This window comes from Paramormyrops kingsleyae, chromosome 10 (genome assembly GCF_048594095.1).
Source record: "Paramormyrops kingsleyae isolate MSU_618 chromosome 10, PKINGS_0.4, whole genome shotgun sequence".
NCBI classification, from domain to species: Eukaryota; Metazoa; Chordata; class Actinopteri; order Osteoglossiformes; family Mormyridae; genus Paramormyrops; species Paramormyrops kingsleyae.
Window position 1 is genome coordinate 19,932,291 of NC_132806.1, and position 6,309 is coordinate 19,938,599.

General features: G+C 42.1%; 1 long non-coding RNA gene across 1 annotated transcript; it reads right to left on the minus strand.

Moving 5' to 3' along the window:
- Positions 1–4,790: 4,790 nt before the first annotated feature.
- Positions 4,791–5,867, minus strand: LOC111843716 (uncharacterized). The gene is made up of 3 exons (XR_002838238.2): positions 5,674–5,867; positions 4,984–5,158; positions 4,791–4,867 (listed from the first exon to the last, which is right to left on the minus strand). It is a non-coding gene; the product is annotated as an uncharacterized lncRNA (long non-coding RNA).
- Between the last annotated feature and the right edge of the window lie 442 nt (positions 5,868–6,309).

Sequence of the window (6,309 nt, forward strand, 5' to 3'; positions counted from 1 at the left end):
AAAAGGCAAATAAATAAACCAAACCTTTGCCATTTTTTTGAACAGTAATGCTTTCTAATCCATCCGTGCTCCAATCACTAACCCCACTGTTTTTGTACACCTTAACGAACAAACCATCATGGACAATGAATACCTGAATACTGGTGTATTGGGAGCTAGGAGGGAATAAAAACATGGACTGACTGGGGTCCCAGAGGACCGGGTTCAGAAAACACGGACTGATCCAGTGCTATCTGTCTACGACAAACAGGTTGTACCTCAAAATGGAGGTATGTCAGAACAGAGAAATCGCACTGACTTTTCTGTGTAAGAATGAGACTGGGACATGCGTGTGAGGCTGGGATGGTTGTGTTACCATACAACATAGTACTTTAGAAGACTTGATGTCATGCGATAACATCATATATGTCAGAAATATTTTGCATGAGAATATTTTAATTTACAATGTCGACAATAAACACATGATTAGAATATTTATCAATACAATGTTTTTTTTTTTTATATATCTTGATGTGGCAATTTGACACAGATATTCCTCCAGTATTTCTGAAACAGATACAATGGAGACCCTTGGAAACTACACCTTTTAACAATGTAGTCACATTGTTTGGCTCAGTGGGCTAAGCCTCTGTGTTTGTGATCAGAAAGTCCCTAGTCTGAGCCTGACCTCAGCAGATTGGTCACATATTGGTGGTCCCTGGAGCAAGGTGCCACCTCCCTGAGTGCCATAGGGTGGGCAGCCCCTTTGCTGGGACCCCAAGCCTATTGTCACCTGTAAGGAGGGCAAGACTGGGGCAAATAAAATTTCCACAGAGGAGTTAGTGCCAAATCAATATTCCATTATAAAACAAATATTACCATGGAAACAAAGATTGTGGATGTTGGCAGCAACAAGTTTTGATTTGTATTATAGACACTCTAAATTCTATTTGATTTTTCTGCAAACTTAAGAGCAAAGGAGCGGTAATAATCCATTCTGTGATACATTAATGTAACAGAATATGACTAAATCTGAAGCAAGAGTTTGGTGACTAATTTTTGTGATGCCTGTTCTAGATCACATACACCCTCCCACCCCCCATTTTCACATCTGACAAACTCTCAGGTGTCCCAGGTGTCGACAGTAATTGAATGTTTTTCTCACTTTCTTTTGGTGAAGGAAACAAAGAAGATCAGAATCTGTGATTTTCCCACTCCTCGCTGTTCATGACAGTGGCAGTGACGTTAACTTGTATGTGTGTATACTTGCATGTATATTTAGCGTTCTGTGATATACATTTTTTTTCTTTGGGAATTTAATGCTCGTTAACTACAGCTGATCAGTATGAATCTAAATCTACAGTGAGCTATTGTGTGGCCCTTTGTATCGGCATATCCTTACTGCCCTAACTGTTACTGCTGCAGCTGGGAAATACAAGCAATTCACCAGTTTATAACTCAATATGCTACTGTCATGTTGAAACACAGGGAAAAAAAGAGCTATTGAATTTTTTGCCTTTTTTTGCGGCTAGATGAGAACCATTGCAGTTTTGAGGAAACCCAGTGAGAATAGAAAGAAATAAATATATATAATATAAAATAAAATAATGAATGACAGGGCGATGCATTCGCAGAGACAAACACAGCGTGACAGCAAAATGGGAAAATGAGAAGCTCTCAGCAATTTCCTGCCTGAAGAGATTTAAATAATAAAAAGTGTCGTCCTCTGAACAAACAGGATAATTATGGCCTGTGGCCTTTTAGTGGTGTCCCGTCGTTGCTCCTCCCATGAAAGAGCCTGCCACTCATTACCGCACCTCTTCCAAGCCTTTACCACGGTAGCGTTGGTGTAAGACCCTCAGGGAGATAAAACGGTGCCTTCATCAACAATGGCAGGAGCAAAAGAAGGAGGCCGTAAGGACATGAGCTACGTAAAAAGCATTTAAAAACTGTATGGTGTGTTTGTCTGCAGCACCTGTAACAGGCTGACTTCATAGACCAAGCAACACAAAATGTTTTTCTGATGAAGGCTGACTCTCATGGGTTAGAAGAAAAAAATCACGAATCTAATATCTTTTAAAAGTGAGTCCTAACAATCTAACAACCAAGCGCATAGATGGAGAACACGGCTCCCGTACGCGCGCTCACACTCGCATTAATGTAACTCATTTACACGCCTGATTTATTGACACCTCCCTGAATGATTCATGGACTTGAAAGAACAAACTTCTCTAAATTGGCCTTCAGTGGTAACAAAAATCTGTTTGTGAATAAAAATGAAGCCAGACAAATGTGAAAACAAGAAAACCTTTCAACTTCACCTATAAGCTGTGAGTCATATATATCTGCTGGTCATCCAGGCAACACAATACTTTGACTTTTGAGACAACCTATGAGCTAAACACTCAAACCATATTTCTTTGAATGATGACTTTGGTTTCTTAGCACTGTATCCATCAATTCATCTAATCATCCATCCACCCATCCATCCATCCATCTTCCACGCAATGTGGGACCCAGAAGCGTATTTTAACAAACCCAGGGCACCACAAAATGGACACCCTTAAATGCACACCATTCAATTGCATGTGTTATAACATCCTTTCATAATACCAGTTAAAAGCATGTGTTTGAAATAATGTTCCTATTCACCACATTTGTCCCTGTGTCTGTCCCTGTATCCACCTGGCGGTTTCACTCCTGTGTCCATCCACTGTCTTCAGTGTCTCTGAGTCCTTTGGCAGCTGACTCATCTTGACCCTGTTTTTATTTCCCGCCAACTTGCGCTGACCTACGTTCACACACCACATGCCCACAATGCATGAATTTACTCTCAATTGCTACAAAAACAATGCAAAGCCTCTGTGGTCACACCACAGAACTACTTTTAATTATGTAAATAAGTATAACAGTTTTATTTGTGAAAATAAAATATGAAGGCAGGCAGGGCAGAAAAAGAAATATATGAAATGCTAAAATTATATTTGGATAGCCCTTATAATAAGTAAATGCAATCAGCGTATTTATCTGTTTTTGTTTGCCTAAATGTCATCTGTATTTCATAAGAACAAATGTGTTTATTAATTTTTCTCACAAACCAATTAAGCAGAAACCCCTGTAGATGCATGCATGCATCTATCTTCCATAATCTTTCGAATCATGGCCATTCTTTCTTAGCATTGTCTCCATCCATCCATCCATACATCCATCCATCCATCTATCCAATGCAGCTTATCCCAGCAAGCACAAGGCAATTGGCAGTAGACATGCTGGATGGGGCACCAGTCTGTCTCAGGGCAGATATTCAGATTCACATTCCCACAAAATGCAATTTAGAGACACCAGTTCACCTGATTGCATGTTTTTGAGCTGCTGGAGAATCCTGAAATGCCCTGAAAAAACCCAAGCAAAAGCCAAGAAAGCAGTAAGCAAATTCAAAAATAATGCAAACCCCACTGTCTAGGGTATAAATCAAACCCACAGCATAGATGTGAGGCTGCAGCACTGACCATAAAGGTGTCCTCTGAATGTGCAAATAAAACGCCTGAGGTTATAGTGGCCCACCTGACTTGCCATATTTATAATTATACTGCTCTAGTGGGCCACCCTGCCTTTGCTCCTTGTATATACCATTTATATACTGCTCTAGTGGGCCACCCTGCCTTTGCTCCTTGTATGTACCATTGTGGTGGCCCGTTTAACATTAAATAAGTCTTGTTACTCCCATGATGATTTTGCCGCCTTTTCTGTTCCTACTCACTTCATTAAAGTCCCACCTGTTGTCACTGCACTTATTAAGTCCTTGGATGGCCAACCCACACTTCCGTATGTTTCTTCTTTACTCATGTGGCGAAGCTCCTGCTTCACCGCTCTTACTTACTGTGTCGGTAGCCCAGCACCGGCATTACTGAGTTTATTGAGTCCCAGAAGGGCACTCCTGCTTTCGGCGTGCTTATTCGCAGCATCCGTGGAGCTCCTGGCTCTCCGGTCCTCGGTGCCTTTGTTAAGAGCGCCGGCCAACCCGCAGTGACCCTGCTCTGTCTGTCATGATTTAGAGTCTCCAGCAATGCAGGCGGCCACGCTCCATAACTCTGCACCCAGCAATTTATGAGTGTCAGAAGCACTGGGGACATTTATTCATAAAACACTTATAAATAAAACATGGGGGGCTGGGGGGGGCATGATTTGCCAGTGTGTGACAGGCAGGTCAGTGAGGGAATTATTTCTGCAGATAGGAATTGATGGAAGATGTGTCACCCAGTCGCTGTTATACATTGAGAAAAAGGCAATAGAACAGCATGGGAAATGTCTGTGACACAAGTTGTGTGTTGATATTATAGTCCATCTCATGAGGGAGACATATCTGTGTGTCTAACTCCAGCCCGACAGATGAACATACACAAGAGCATCAACACGCAACATGCATGAAGACTGTGATTTTCCGAAATGAAGCACATGCAACATACTTGCTTTAAATTTCATCCAAAGCAGTGATCCCAAGTGTGATACTATAGAGCAAAGGCTTAAAGGCTCATGAGGCCAACGCGAGTCATACTCTCTCCGAATATTCTCAAATTAAAAATGTTAAAGGTAAATCATGCATATATTCAGCTTTTTTCCCCCTCTCTGACTCAGTACACAATTTGCCGGGTTGAACATACCTTAACAAGCCCAGTAATTTGGACCGCGCACAGTAGTCTGCTGAGGTTGACAGCGTACTGTGAAAAATAGAGAATCTCCATAAGGAGGTGAAGATAAAAGCAGCGAACAGGAAACTGATGACAGAATTATGAAAACTTACAGCCAATCCAGGAAAGGGTCCTTGACTTCCAGGAGAGTTAAGCTTTTTAAGAGATATACCTTCTGCAGGAGCCATACCTTCTGGTTCCTGCTGGGGGAGATGCTGAACTTTTATCACAGCACCTAAAGGTCCCCACATTTTCAAAGTGGCATCTTCCCAGCCCAATCACTGCTCTTGATGATTTTGACATTGGTATGGCTCACCTAAACAGAGGTACTCTATATTCCTTGGAAAACAGAGTTGTTCAGCCCAAATACTTCATCGACACATTCATGGTGGGAATTGGGTGATTTCCTTTATTCAAGCTTCAAGTTGGCAGGGCGTAAATGTTGTCTGAAAACGACTTTTGCTGGGAGTGGTCTCTTCCACAAGATGCCACTTTGACAAAGAGACAATATGTGTTCCTTGTAGGCACCATGATGTAAGGCAAGCGAGAATCGAATAGCGCAAACTCCTTCTCCCCCCCCCACCCCAGCCACCCCGAAGCTCAGCCTCAACAGAGAAGCTGTCACCCAGGCTGATATTGATTCTGAATACTTCACTTGTGCTCTCCACACTTTTAATTAGCAGCTGAATACCACATGCACAACCAGCGAAGGAATACACAAAGACCTTGAATCCCCAAAGGGAGCAGAAAGTTAGCTTAGCGGCAGAATGCCCTGTCAGGTACACTTACTCGTGTGTCCCTGTATTTGTACACCCACTGTTTCATTGTACAATCACAATTCATGTTCTTATGCTGAGGCTCTAAGCCATTGAGCCAACATCCATCTATCCATCCATCCATCAATCCATCATCTATCCTCTCCAGGGCTGCCCAAGCACAACCAGGATGGGATGCCAGTCCATCACAAGGCACATACACACAAATACACTTTGGGCAAATAGCCTACCTGCATGCCTTTGGATTGCAGGAGGAGATGAGTACCTGGAGGGAACCTGCATGATACTGGAAGAACTCCATACAGAGACCAGGATCAGAGGTAGATTTCAAAACCCCAACACTGATGGTGCGAGGGAACAATGCTAATCACTGGACCACCCTTATCAAGGCTGTGTCTGAACGAAATACTCAATCAAAGTTTAAAAGTACTACATTGTTTTTTAAGTATATCTTTTCTGCATCCACAATTTTTTCTCTATTCATTTCAGTTATATTTTGATAGGCCATAGAGGAAAAATGATTGAGCATTTCATTGTTCATAACTCATTTTCTACAAAAAAGAAAAATTCAAAGTAGGCCCTGCAATTAAAAAAAATTATGTTACCTAAGCATAATTTGACAAGAAAAGTGTGACTGGAGATGAATCCGAGGACAATTTATTCCAACAGGTGATGCTGCCAGCTCCTCACCTCCATCCCTAGGTTGCCCTCACCTCCAGATGGCTGGATAAATGGTTGGCCACTGCATGGATCAATCTGCTATCCATTAGTTGGGCCTGCTGTCCACTTGTGAGACAGAGCCAGCCTTGGAGACTTTCTCTGGCCACATAAGTACACAACATTTTTCCACCGATAATTAGGTTTCT